Here is a 15354-nt window from a genome sequence, read left to right as displayed (position 1 = left end):
TGACCCAAGGTGTGAAATTCATTGGCTAACATTTTTATGGGACATTACAATGTAACAAAGTTATTTTCATATATAACATTTTTTTTTTGCCAAAAGAAAAAGCAAATTGGTTTTTGGAATACATCTCAGAAAGTTTATTGAGATGTAATTAGGCGGTGGCTTGGTTTTGGTTTTGGTATTTCACAGTGATCACATTTGACAGGACAGGTATTTGTTCAAGGAAAATCAAGCTCTCAGATCTTTTTCTGTAGGACAGTGCCTCAGAAGCAGACTGACAGCTCTCAGGGGCACTTTGTACCTCACGCCCCTTCTCTCTGCTCTGCCTGATACCAGGCCCCATCTGAGAGACTCTGGGGGAGATGCTGAAACATTGTGTGCTTTGGTCAAGTCATGCTGAACTCAACTTTGCCTGTGTGTCTCATCACATTGTGAGACCTGGATGGGCTGGAGCCATTCCTACTGAGTCCTTCCTTCCTACCTTCTCTTTCTCTGATACTGAAAAGCTTGGAGGTTCAAAGACAAATATAATTCATTTCAGGTCCTGGAGAAGCTCACAGCTGTGAAGACAGGCAGCTAATGTATAATTACATTACAAACAGTGGATCTTCAGGGTATGGCCAAAAGCTATCAAGACAAGAAGATGCACTGGGGAAAAGGTGGGGACATGAACTGAGTGGGACACTGTAAGGTGGGTAGACACTGGAGACCAGTTCATGAGACTGATGGGCAAATTAAGGCATGGCTGAGTTGGGTGGTAAACTTCGAGGTGACTCAGGTAGAAGCTGACCAATAAGTAGATTTCCCAAGTTAGGAAGTAGGTGATGTTCACGGCATTCAGCTAAGAGGGCAGCTGGCCTTGCTGTTCCTGGTGACAAGTCCATGGTGGCAGGCTTGCCAAGGGACAAGCTCGTGGGTCTGACGTGTGTTCTGAGACAGTTTGTCTTATCAAAGCAAAGTCACGAGTAGATAAGGTATCCTGGGCTGGGGAATGGGGCAAGGGAGGAGCCAGGGCTGAACAGGTGAGTGAGAGCTAGAGATGATTTTAATTATTTATTGTTGCAGAATAAACTACCCCAAAGCTGAACATCTTCACACAGCCACCATTACTGCTTTCTTTTTTGGTGTATACATGTATACATGTGCACATGCATGGTAAAGCCTGAGGTTGATGTTAGAGTCTTCTGTGATCACTCTCTCCCATAATATATAATAGATATAATATATACTATTATATATAATATATACTATGTATTTTAAATGCGTGTGTGTGCGTGTGTGTGTGCTTGTGTGTGCGTGTGCATGTGTGCATGCGTGTGTGTGTGCATGTGTGTGTGTGTGTGTGGCCAGACTTCTGGCTACTTTGTGGGTTCCCTCCATTCCCTTTTTCTACCACTGTCCTCCACCCCTCAACACCAAGTAGGAGGGAAACCAGGTTATCAAAGAAAGAGGGTGTTGATATTGTTAGACTACTTCCTGCTAATTAGGGTGTTGAGTTCCTTGGATCAAGTTTGATCTTTGCAGTCAGGATATCTTCAGCCAGCAATGAGCAACCAGTAATGAGTACCAGCACCCAGCAGCAGCAGCCTCCACCATGGCACCCCTCTTGGGGCTTTAGCACTTTTACACCCTCTCAAGAGTTCTCTGAATTTCAAACATCATATAAATTATCTACCGCTGACAAAATCACACCTCTGCCAGAGCACGAGGCAAATCATAGTCAGTTGCTATGGACAGTCTGAAGCAGCCCCATATCTCACACTTGGGATTAAAACAAAAACATTCCCATAACATTTTTGTGTTTTTAAAGATACCAAAATTCTCACTCTGTGTGTGTGTGTGTGTGTGTGTGTGTACATATCTATCTGTCTGTCTATCTATCTACCTACATATCTATTTTTTCTTTTTAAAAAAGAGTATTTTAATTAGGAGGCTGGAGGGATGGATCAGTGGTTAAAAGCACTTCTACTCTATCACGAGGACCAGAGTGCAGTACCCAGCATCTATATTAGGTGGTGCACACCTTTAATCTCAGCGCTTGGGAGTAAGTGTAGATCTCTGAGTTCAAGGCTAATCTAGTCTACAGAGTGAGCCCCAGGACAGCCAGGTCTATGAAAAAAAGAAAGAAAGAAAGAAAGAAAAAAAAAAAAGAAAACATCATTATCAAATTGGAAAAATAAAATAAAAAGAGGCCACCAAAGCATCCAGTCAACAGCCAAAACCATTTCCAGATGTGGGGACAGCACCAGGTTGTCTCTAACAGCTATTGCAGCCACCATCTGTTTATATTAGTGACCCTGTACATTCAGATCACTCAAAAACTGCATGGTAACAGAAAAAACCTTAAGTAAGGGTGCTGGAGACGTTCCCAGAGAGATCCTCAGAAGCCAGAAGAGGGTGTTGGAACCCCTGGAGCTAGAGTTACAATTGCTCTTTACCTTAATTAAAAAAAAAAGGATTTATTTATTTTTATTTTGTGTATATGGGTGTTTGGGTTGCGTTATGCCATGTGCTTGCAGTGCCCACAGAACCCAGAAGAGGGCACCAGATCCCACAGAAACGGAAGTTACAGTTTTAAGCTGCTATATGGGTACTGGGAACTGATCCTGGGTCTTCTGCAAGAGCAATAACCATTCTTAACTATGGAGGCATCCCTCTAACCCCTCCACTTTAATTTTTGAGACAGTTTCTCGCTGAAACTGGAGATCGCTGATTAGGCTCCATTGGCTGGGCAATAGCTTCAGTGATCCTACCTGTCCCCAGCCCAGGGGTTATAGGTATGTGCCGGCTTTTCACATGGAGCTGGGGATACAGCTCAGGTCCTCATGCTTGAGAGGCACATTCTTTACTGGCTGAGCAATCTCCCCCTCCCCCACCCCTCTTAATGTGGATTTTAAACTTTCATAGTCCCTGCGGCAGGGCCTGTCACCCCATCAGTAGTCACAGTGGACCCATGCTGCTTGCTGGGCCTTCCTTGCAGAGGGCCATTTTCTATTTTAGCCCAGAGGTCTTAGCCTTCCACTTAGCAAACATGACCCAAGGTTTGCCAAACTCTAGAGAGAGAAAAGTTATTAGTAAGGGCTGCTCCCCTGCCTCCTCCATGGATTGCCTTATTCTACCACGTGGTCCCTTCTATCCAAAGGAGGGGCAGAGAAAGCAGTGCTTATCTGAAAATATGCCCAGTACAGAATGGTACAAACTACAGTAAAACCTCATCCATATGTCTCACTTTCTACTGATGAGTCCATTTTGTGTTTTATCTTTATTTATTTTTTACCTTTAGAATTCTGTGTAGGTGTGTACATATGTGAGTATACATGCACGCGAGTGCAGGTGTCCTTGGAGGCCAGAAGAGGCTGTCCGCTCACCCAGACCTGAAGCTGTAGATGATTGTGAGCTGAGAACTGTGTGCTGGGAACTGAACTCAGGTTCCCTGGAAGGCTACCAAATCCTCTTAACCACAGAGCCAATTCCTCATACCCAGAAATACATATATTAAAAAACCCTAAACTAAGAAATAAACTGTAGAAGTTACGTCTGGTCTTACCTCCCAGTCCCATGCTCCCAGATATAAGACTCAGACTCATTATGTATTTACAAATACCTTGGCCATATAGCTAAGCTCTTCTCTGACTAGATCATAACTTAAAACCCATTTATTCTTAACCTACGTTCTGCCATGTGTCTGGTTACTTGCGCTCAGGTACCATGCATCCATCTCGTCATGTCTTCCCAGGAGAATCTCCCGTGCTTGGCTCTATCCCAGGATCCTTTCTGCCTCCTGGATGTTCCACCTCCTATTTCCTGCCTAAGCCATAGGCCATCAGATTTATGATTGACAGGTGCATCATCCATACAGACATAAGATATTCTCTCTACAATAAACAGCAACAACCCCGTGAATCTTAGAATTCAGAAAATATATTTGCCTTTGGTTGATAGTGAAAAAAACAATTAGAACATAACCTTCTTCTATCTCATAAAAGGGATTTGATGGCACAAATAATTTCTTTTTCCTGATCGCAACAGCAGTATTCGTTGGAATCAACTCAAGTGGTTGGCAGCCAGTGAAGGGATAGGCAGCACATGACATAGCCACAAACATGGAGACATGCCACATGTTACAGTAAATATGGACGAACCTAGAAAACATGATTTCTACATGGGAGAAACCAGTCACAAAAGACCATGTATTCTACAAACCCATTTATATAAGACTTAAATCCAGAATAGGCAAATCCATAGAGAAGAGAGGGCAGGTCAGTTGTCAGGGGCAGGGGAGGAATGGTGGGAGAGTAGCTTCCTTTTGGGTGGCAGGAATGTTTTGCAGCAGAATAAGGTGATGAGTGTGAGTGTCCTGGGTTTGTGTGATTGGAAATGATTGAAGTGGTAACTTTTCTATTGTATGTGTTTTTACCACAATAAGAATAAGTGAATGATCCAAATAATACTGGTTGAAAAATTAAAACAGGCTGGGATGGTGGTATACACCTTTAATCCCAGCACTGGGGAGGCAGAGGCAGAAAGGCAGAGGGACAGAGGGACAGAGACAGAGAGGCACAAAGAGAGGCACAGAGAGAGGCAAAGAGGCAGAGAGAGAGAGAGAGAGAGAGAGAGAGAGAGAGAGAGAGAGAGAGAGGCAGAGAGGCAGAGAGGCAGAGAGAGGCAGAGAGGCAGAGAGAGGCAGAGAGGCAGAGGCAGAGAGGCAGAGAGGCAGAGAGGCAGAGAGAGAGGCAGAGAGGCAGAGGGACAGAAGGACAGAGGTGGAGAGGCAGACAGGCAGACAGGCAGAGAGGGGGAAAGAGAGACAGAGAGGCAGAGAGGCAGAGAGACAGAGGGGCAATGGCAGAGGCAGAGGCAGAGGCAGAGGCAGAGGCAGAGGCAGAGGCAGAGGCAGAGGCAGAGGCAGAGGCAGAGGCAGAGGCAGAGGCAGAGGCAGAGGCAGGCCCATCAATTCAAGGTTACTCTGGTTTACAGAGTGAGTTCAAAGACAGCTGGGACTATACAGAGAAACCCCTGTTTCAAAAAACGAAAAGAAAAAGAAAATGAAAAAAGAAAAGAAAACATTAAAATAAATTCTAATGGTAAGGAAGTGAAAGTAGGGTTAGAGAGATGGGTCAGTGGGTTATGACACTGGCTGCCAAGCCTGACAACATGAGTTCCGTGTCTGGGATGCACATGGCAGAAGGTGAGAACAGACGCACAGAAGTGGTCCTCTGACTTCCACACTTGTACCATGACAACGTGTCTTTGCCAGACTCTTTGCCAGATAAATAAATGTAAAGAGGGCAGGTGAAGGAGAACAAAAGCAGCCTTGCCCATGGTGTACTGGGCTTCCCGGTGTTCACACAGATCACTTCTGTCTGAATGAAGTAAAGAGAGAGGTCTACCCCAACCAGATTCCCAGTCCTGTGGCCTCATCTTACAGTCACACACACACCCATCCTCTGATCTCTGTCTGATGCAGTAGAAGCAGTGGACGGGGCATTCCAGCTCTCCTGGATGTTCTGATGCAGCCCCCAGGAATATCAGAGGTCATCTGTCCTACTCCTTCACCCTCTTCCTGTCTCAGGCAACACAACAGTGTCTGTGATTGGTAGACAAAGACTTGGACCTGCCCAGCTTCTCCAGGAAGGCTCAGGGGAGTGGGGGCACTTGTTTCCTGACTGAGTTGTTGGCAGGAGAGAAGAGACAGCCACTCAGAGATAGTAAGACACACAAAGGTATGCCCGTTAACCCCAGTTCTTGGGAGTTGGAAGCAGGAGGATAAGGAGTTCAAGGCCAACTATATAGCACTATAACTATATAGCATTAGTTATAGTTATAGTTAAACACTAGGTAGACTTAAACACTAAGAACCATTACTTTCTGGAACTTTCTCATGATCCACTCGGGAAGCAGTAGTCCGCTTTTTAGTAATTTTGTACTCATCGATAGTGGAGGCAGCATAGGGCTGGGGCTACAGGGCAGCTGAATAAGGCCAGGAGGCAGCGTTATGAGAGGGGCACTGAAGGGGCTTCAGACTGCTGGTGCGGGGGACTCCGAGGGCCTGGGAAGAGGTTTTGGCTGAGGCTGGGTTCATGGAGGGGATTTGGCCCAAAACTGTGTGATGCTTTTCCTGTAATCCTAGCACACAGGAGCAATGTTTCAAAACAGAATCTAAATGGTTCTGTCCTTTCACGTGTTTGTGGGATTTTGGAATCAAACTCAAGTGATCAGATTTGCACAGCAACCATCTTTAAGTTATTTGCTGGTCCTTAAATAAATTTTCTTTCTGGCACAATAGTTTTTTCCCTTAAATTTTTATTTGTTTTTGTTTTGCCTTTTTGTTTGTTTGTTTGAAGACAGGGTTTCTCTGTGTACCCTGGCTGTCCTGGAACTCGCTTTGTAGACCAGGATGGCCTCAAACTCAGAGAATTGCCTGTTTCTGCCTCCTGAGATTAAAGGCATGTACCACCATTTCCCAGCTTTAAAAAAATTAATTTAATGTCTATGGATGTTTTGCCCGCATATATGTCCATGTACTCCATGTGTGCTTCTGTCCAGGAAGGTCAGCAGAGGGCAGCAGATACCCTGGAACTTAAGTCACAGATGGTTGTGAGCTACTATGTGGTTGCTGGGAGTCAAATCCAGGTCCTCTGGAAGAGCAGCCAGTGCTCTTAATTGCTTAACCATCTCTCCAGTCCAGATAAGTATGTGTGCCTTGAAACACAAATATATTGTACACACACACACACACACACACACACACACGCAGGTGCGCATGCACACACACACACACCTCAAGCTAACTGTTATCTTTGTCCATCTTTAGCATTTATTATTTATTTGTTGTAATAACAATTAAAATCATCTCTTCCAGCTATTTGAAGTACACAGTGCAGTAGAGTCCAAGAACTTACTCCCCATGTCTAAATGGAGCATGGTAGATGCTGAGCGACCTTTCCCATCTCCATCTCCCGCTATTCTAAGCCACCTCATGTGGGTGACTTCATGCTTGCCGTTCTTTGCCTGGCTTATCTCACTTGACATAATGTCTTTGAGGTTCATCCTTGCTGCCATAAGTGACAGGATTATGCCTTTTCTGTGGATGCCTAGCAGTCCATTGTATAAGTAGTGGGTTGGCCTGAGGTTGCTTGGATTCTAATGTTAATTTGAGCCCCCCAAATGGATCGCCCCAGAGACAAGAGAGTCTCAAATTATATGCTAGCTAAGTGACCCTGCCCTCCATGAATTGTAATTGGTAAATAAAGATGCCAACAGCCAATATCTGGGTAGAAGAGACATTGGTGGGGTTTAGGTAATCTGTTCTTGGGACCAAGAAGAAGAAGAAGATGTGTGGAAGAGGAGGCAGGAGAAGCCGCCATGGGTTCAAGGTCTAGAGAACATGGCCCTGAGGGCTGCCCAATTGGAGTTAAGAGCAGCCCCGATAGAACAGAGTAAATAGTAAGCAATCACTTGGGGTTCTGCAGTGTTTTATTGACCTATGTGATGATTAGGGGTGATGTCAACTCGATGGGATTGCCTAGGAGACACAGCACGGGGTGAGTCTTCGAGGGTGTTTCTAGCGAGTTTAACTGAAGTGGAAAGATCATCCCATGGGCTGGGGGCCCAGACTGACTCACAAGGAAAAAGCAAGGTGAGCCGCAGTGTTCAACTCTCTGCCTCCTGATTGTAGGTCCAGTGTGATCGGCTGCCCCAAGCCCCTCGCTATGTTTTCTCCACCACGACGGGCCATAGCTTCAAACCATGAGTCGGAATGCGAGTCCTTCCTTGGGCTGCTTCTGTAGAGAAATGAAACTAACGTCTTTGCTCTTCTAGTCATGGGGCATCTGGGTTGACTCCACACCTTGGCTGTTGTGAGCAATGGGTGCAGGCGTCTCTTGTCCCACAGATCTCCTTTTCTTTGGCTCTGCATCTGCAGTGTGATTGTTGTGATTCTATTTAAAAATTGTTATGGATGTTGAGCCATCTGGACGGAGCTGTTTTTCTTAGAGAGGATAATCCTTTCGACGTGTTCCTGAATTGAGTTTGCAAATATTTTGTTGAGGATTTTTGTGTTCATGGTCATCAGTTGTGAGCCTAATAATTTCCTTTTGTTTGGGGTCCTCTGTATGGTTTTGGAACCAGTATTGCCTTCATGAAAGAGCTGGGCGGGGCTGGAGAGATGTCTTAGCGAATGAGAGCACTGGCTACTCCTCCGGACGACTTGGGTCCAATTCCCAGCATCTACATAGCAGCTCACCACTGTTGCTATCCTTTGGCCTCCTTGTGCACAAAGCACAAAGGTAATACACAGATAAGCATGCAGACAAAATGACCATACACATGATGTTTTTTTTAATTAAAATTATTTATGTAATTTGGGCTAGCTTTAGAAGGCCATATATTACTCTGCTTAATGGGCACAATACTAAAGTAACTTGGAATGACTCATCCATGTACCCATGGGCTAGTGCAGCCCTCAGCGCTCATTGGAGATGCTTCCTTAGGAGTAGATGATGATTAATACAGAGCTTGTTGAGGTGCAGAGAGCAAGGGCCTTTGGTGGCATGCTCAGTCCCAAAAGGAACATCCACATCACACCTTCTCCAAGGCTCAGACCTCATTGTAGAACTGGGATCGGAAAGACTGTAAGACCAGAGGCTATGGACAGCTACGAGGAAGCTGTGCTTTCTAAATCCAGCAGGACAGGCACAGATGGACTCCAGTGGTTGGGACAGCATGCACAAGACCTGTGCAAGTTCAAGCCAGACACAATTCCAGCATGGGGAGGGGAGGCAGGTTTGAAGTTTGTCTCTCTACCACTGAGGAACTATTGGCATTGGATACCTGAAGGGAGAGGGACAGTCAGTCTTCTTCTTCTTCTTCTTCTTCTTCTTCTTCTTCTTCTTCTTCTTCTTCTTCTTCTTCTTCTTCTTCTTCTTCTTCTTCTTCTTCTCCTTCTCCTTCTCCTTCTCCTTCTCCTTCTTCTCCTTCTCCTCCTCCTCCTTCTTCCTCCTCCTCCTCCTCTTTCTCCTCCTCTTCCTCCTCCTCCTCTTTCTCCTCCTCTTCCTCCTCCTCTTCCTCCTCCTCTTCCTCCTCCTCTTCCTCCTCCTCTTCCTCCTCTTCTTCTTCTTCCTTCTTCTCTTCCTCTTCCTTCTCCTCCTCTTCCTCTTCTTCCCCTTCTTTCTCTTTTCTTCTTTCTCCTCTTCCTTCTCCTTCTTCTGCAGCACCATATCTGACTAGAGAGCCAGTCTTTCTAAAAGTGGAACCAATGGAAAGTTGCCTGCACATCAGTGGAAGGCCTTACATCCAATAGTACACGGGCAGCACACGGTATACTTAATTGGTTTTAAAAAAGTAGAGAGGAGAGACCCAAAGGTGAGTGGGTAAGGAAATGGATCTGAGGGGATTGGGAGATGGGTATGAATATAATTAAAAGATGCTGTGTGGGGGCTGGGGATTTAGCTCAGTGGTAGAGCGCTTACCTAGGAAGTGCAAGGCCCTGGGTTCGGTCCCCAGCTCCGAAAAAAAGAACCAAAAAAAAAAAAAAAGATGCTGTGTGAAATTATCAAGGACTAATATAAAATGAGAAAAACAAAAGCCCAAACAGGCATTGTTATTCCATGTAGATTTGAGAATTTTGCTGTGATTCTAAGACTACTCTGAATTTTTGCTGTGTGGATTCTGAGTGTTTGTAAATGTTCTCATCTTTGTACTGACTTTTCTTCTGACCTAGATTTCAATATAGTATTTGGAGTAAACATTTTAACACACATGCATATGATGCACAAGAAGTAGCCGTCGATGGAGCAAATATATTATTTTTATTTATGTGTATGTCTGTGTCCTGTACTACACACAGGCTACAGGTCTCATGTGGAAGGTTTTATCAGTAGAGACGGCCTCTGAGAGGGTGAGAGGGGAGAAGAGAAGGAAAAATGGGCTATGGATCAGGGTATGCTTCTTTTATCAGGGCCTTGATGTATGTGAGGCATGCACAAAAGGGATGTGTGACGGGTGCTATGGCAACGGACATGGGGGCAGCGTTGTCGCCTAGAGATGACGAGTATCGTAGCCATGGCAACTGGAACTGTTTGTACACAGATGCGCCCGAGGCTAACAGTGTGCCTTTGGATGGGTGTGTGCACAAAGAATGCAGTGCCCGCAAACGCCAGAAGAGGGCATCGGCTCTCCTGGAATTGGAGTTAAAGGTGATTGGGAGCCACCCAATGTCCCTTTGGAAGAACAGTAGATGATCTTAACCACTGAGCCCTCTCTCCGGTTCCTTAATTTTATATTTTTGAGAACTTCTGTACTATTTTCCATAATGGCCACATCGATTAAGATTATTTTTATCTCATCTCACAACTAAGGTCTTGAGGAAACTAGGCATTTTTTATAGAAAAGGAAAAAAACCTATAAATTAACTTTCTGGGAGGATATCTCTCTGGGAGAGCATTGTACCCTCATGAAAAGAGGCAGGTGACAGGATGTAATAGAGGTAGTGACTCGGTCCTGTGGACTCTGGAAGAGCCAAAGCTGGGCTTTGCTGGCTATGCCATGGAGAAGGCAGGTCAGGAGAAGCAGTAGCTGGGCTGGAATAGCTCTGCATGGGTGTCAAGAAGGCAGGTCAGGAGAAGCAGTAGCTGGGCTGGAATAGCTCTGCATGGGTGTCAAGAAGGCAGGTCAGGAGAAGCAGTAGCTGGGCTGGAATAGCTCTGCATGGGTGTCAAGAAGGCAGGTCAGGAGAAGCAGTAGCTGGGCTGGAATAGCTCTGCATGGACGTCAGGAAGAACATGCCCACAAAGGTGGGAGACACGCTGCTGGTACAGTCTGCAGCTAAGAGCTTACTTAGAAGTTGGGAAAGCTACTGGGTTCTTTGTTATATCCATTCTGTATCTGTGAAATGGGTTTGACAAGAGGAAAAAGACCACATGCTGCATGTTGGTTCTTCTTTTTAAAATTAGCGAGTTTTAAATTGAAAATTTTATTTGATTGGTGTGTGTGTGTGTGTGTGTGTGTGTGTGTGTGTGTGTGTGCGCATTTGTGTGTATGTAAATTTCTGTGTGCCATGGCACTTGTGTGGGGGTCAGAGGATGACCTTTAGGAGTGAATTCTCCCCTCCACCTTGTTGAAGAAGGCTCTCTCTTGTGCCAACCTGAGTGAAGACTGAAGCCTGTGAGTTTCTGGCTCTATTTTCCTGCCTTTGCTTCCTGTCTCTCAGGATTGTTGGGATTATAAGATAGGCATCTGAGTTTTATTGGTTGTTTTTGTTTTGAGAAAAATCTATGTTGCCTTGGCTGACCTGAAATTCAATATGTAGCCCAGACTGGTCTCGGATTCACAGAGATCCGCCTGACTCTGCCTCCTGAGTGCTGGGATTAAAGGTGCGTGCCACTCACTATGTCTGGCTGCATCTGCTTGTTTGTTTGTTTTTGGGTTCTGGGGATTGAACTCAGTTCGTCAGGTTTGTGGGGCAAATATTTTCAGCTGCTGAGTCATTCTCTGGGCTCCATGCTAGGTTCTTCAAGAAAAACCCAATTTATACTTTTCATTCAATAGGAAAACTTTTCACCCCCTGCTCAATCCACCTCAGCCTAGAGTTCTTGGATATAAAGATCCAAGACCCAAGTGTTACACCACACTATGTAAATCTAAAAAAGACATGGCCGTTTTAACCTCAGGTAGAGGGAAGGGGTCCTTGCAAAGATGGTCCACTTGGAAAGTAGATATGAGGAGCAGGCGGGAGGAGCAACCTCTCCAGCTTGCCAGGGTGAGATACAGAGCTTCAAACTTCACTGTAAGGGCTCCTTGTCAGAAGGAGGAGTCAGGGCTCAGGCAGGAGAGCTGGGAAAGGGGCGGAGTGGTGCCAAAGAGAAAAGGTGAAGGCCAAGTGTGGGTGTGCTAGGAGTAGCCTGAGATGACCAAACTGAGCCTCCTTTCTTGGAAACCTGGCTGTTGGGTGGTGGATGTTTTTCTAAACTCCTAACTCCCGTGACTCAGTGTGGTGGTTTTAGCAATGATCAAAGCAGAACTTTGCCCATGCACATAAACGGCCAATTACCTCAAACTGTCGAAAGGCCCCAGAAATCTCAAGCCAGGATCAGTTCCCCCAAAGCCAGAGAACGGACACATTCTAGGCATGGATCTGAAGGCAGCTTGGCACTGTGAGGTGTGTATCAGGGGGCATGGTGTCTTTTGAAAAGAGCAGTATGGTTGGGGTGGCGTTCACACACGGTATAATTCACCCAATGGAAACATTCAGTTCACTGGTCTTTAGTATATGACAGAGTTATATACTCATCCTCATAGTCGATTCAAAATCTAAAAGAATTTGAAGACTCTATTTAAAATAAAAAGACCTTTTTTTTTTCTTCTTTTTTTTTTCTTTTTTTCCGGAGCTGGGGACCGAACCCAGGGCCTCGTGCTTGCTAGGCAAGTGCTCTACCACTGAGCTAAATTCCCAACCCCATAAAAAGACTTTTTAATTTTATGTGTATGAGTGTTTTCCTGGCACGTGTGTGTGTGTGTGTGTGAGTGTGTGTGTGTGTGTGTGTCTGTCTGTCTGTGTCCGTGGTTCACAGAGGCCAGAAGAGGGCACTAGATTCCCTGAAACTGGAGTAACTGATGGTTTTAAGTTGCCATGGGTTGTCTGTAAGAGCAACAAATGTTCTTAACCACTTTGTCATCTCTCTAGGCCATGATTAAAAATCAGTTAACTATGTGTATTATTGTGAGTGGGGTTGTACACCTGAGTGAGGTGCCTGAGGAAGCCAAAAGAGGGTGTCAGGTCCCCCAGTGCTGGACTCACAGGTGGTTGTGGGTCACCAGATGTGGGTGTTGGAACTGAATAGATACGATCTGCTGAGCTGTTTCCAGCCCCAACCCCAGTCAATTTAGAATACTGTTACATCAGAAAGAAATCCCACCACCCCAACACCAACCCTAAACAACTACGAATCTACAGATTCTCCTGACCTGGGCTTACACAGGGACAGACCTGTACAGCACAGGCTTCTGCACATGGCTCTTGTTACTCAGAGTAGAGTTCCCAGGGATGGCCCTGCAGCAGTGTCTGTAAGGGTGTCACCCCTGCATCCGTAAGCACGTCTCTCCTTCGTGCCTCACTGCCATTTCCTTCTTTTAAATACTTTTTAAGTTTATTTTGATTTCATGTACATTGGTGTTTTGTTTGCATGCGCGCGCGCGTGTGTGTGTGTAAGGATGTTGGATCCTCTGGAACTGTAGGTACAGTCAGCTGGGAGCTGCCATGTGGATGCTGGGAATTGAACCCGGATCTCCTGGGAGAGCAGTCAGTGCTCTTACTCACTGACCTTTCTCTCCAGCTCTGCTATTTCTTTTTTGAGTGCTATGATTTGTTCACCAAGTTGCCTGTTGGACATCCAGCTTGTCTCTAACACTTGTCTGCTGAATAATGTTGGCTGTGCACATTCTTTTGCCCCAGGAGAGGCATGCTTCATTTCTCTTGGATTGTTTGGTAACTCCATGTGGAGTTGTGTGCAGAATGGCCAGGCTGTTTTCCCAGCACCTGTTCCACTGAATGTTTCCAGTAGCAACACATTGTGTGAGGGTTAATATTGCCAACTCGGCGAGATCGAGCCACCTAGGGGACCATCCTCTGGGAGGAAGCATCCGGATTGGGTTAAGTGAGGTAAGAAGGCTTATTTCAATATGGGTGGTACCAGTCCACAGGCTTGGGTCCTGCGCTAAATTAAAAAGAAAAGAACATCAGCTCCATGGCTCTCTGCTTGACTGAAGATGTAGTGTGATCAACTGTCTCCTGGCAGGCCTTTCTGCAGTGATGGACAGAACCCTCAAATTGTGAGGCAAAAACTCACCCTTTTTATTTTTTTTTTTAATTTTATTTCTTTTATCAGATACTTTAACATAGCAATGACAAAACCAATACAGAATATTGGTACCGAGGACTGGCTGATAAAATAAATCTGAGCATGTGTTGCGGTAAATATTAAATATGGGTAACCTTTTATCCCTTGCTAGTGCCCGCACTGTAGGGCCACATGGCACTGCGGGATCTTTATCTCAGCGGCTCCACGCTGCCCCGGAGTACTCTCTGACCCAGGCGGTCCGTAGCCGTTCCAGTGTGGCCCCTTCCCATGCTGCTCCCTAGAGTTAGTTCCGGCACCTGAGGGCCCGGAACTAACCTAAAACCATGGCTCTAGAAATCGAGCAGCGGCTGGCCTAGCACAGCTCCCTGCCACGGACTCGGCCCACACTCCCAGCAACCGCCCCCTGGTAGTTAAGGTATAAACTCCCAACCGCCCCGCAAAATAAGGACTCAATAAACTGTAATTTAACAATCAGAGTTATGTGTTAAATTCTCAATCCACGATACAGCCACATAGTAAACTCACCATCAACGGATAAAGATATAAGCTGCCCACCTAGATAAGATAAATTGGCCTATAGAAATCCATCCGGTAAGAAATAAACCTAGGGCCATTGGGGACCACCCGGATCTGGGTCGTCCTTCTCCTCTCCATCTTGGTCTTCCACTTTCCCTTCTCTCTTGCCCTACAAAAACTTTGTCCCTGCCTTACTTTTTTATTGTCCAATCATGGCCTTGACCTAACCTGTGCCAGCCCTCACCTGCATAGACCTCAACCTACAAGCATGCGCTGCATAGGCTCTAGGAACTGACTTGGGGAAGGAATGTGCCCAGGTTTGGAGCCGTGGGCTAGAAGCACCCTACGATGCTATAAGCAGAGGTCGACAGAGCATTCCTTGAAAGTGTGAAGACCGGAATACTGAGGGAAGGGCTCATGAGGTTTAGAAGGGAAGAAGACCAGGTGATGCAGGGCGAGTCCCCATTCAGATTCTAGTTTAGCAAAGAAAAGAACGCGATTGAGGCAGAATTTGAAAACGATGCACTCATTTCTTTGGTAGAGGAAATGCCAAGACAGGATGCCATTCAGATCATGGCATGATTACTCAAGTTCTTACTCTACAGCCGTGGTTCTCAACCTTCCCAATGCTGGGGTCCTTTAATACAGTTCCTCATGTTGTGATGACCCCCAACCATAAAATTATTTCCACCGCTACTTCGCTACTGTAATATTGCTACTGTTACAAATTGTAATGTAAAGACCTGATGGCTAGGGGGTTGGGGATTAACTCAGTGGTAGAGCGCTTGCCTAGCAAGCGCGAGGCCCTGGGTTCGGTCCCCAGCTCCGAAAAAAAGAAAAAAAAAAAAAAAAAAAGACCTGATGGCTGGGATATCTGCTAATGGGTGTCTGTGAAAGGGTTGGTTGTTTGACTATCATAGGGGTCGTGACCCACAGGTTGAGAACCACAACTCTACAGCGAGCAAACTGAGAGCCGAGAGCTGAG

The sequence above is a fragment of the Rattus norvegicus genome, chromosome 4 (assembly GCF_021556685.1).
Source record: "Rattus norvegicus strain SHRSP/BbbUtx chromosome 4, alternate assembly SHRSP_T2T, whole genome shotgun sequence".
In the NCBI taxonomy this organism is placed as follows: domain Eukaryota; kingdom Metazoa; phylum Chordata; class Mammalia; order Rodentia; family Muridae; genus Rattus; species Rattus norvegicus.
This window is presented reverse-complemented; position numbering follows the sequence as displayed.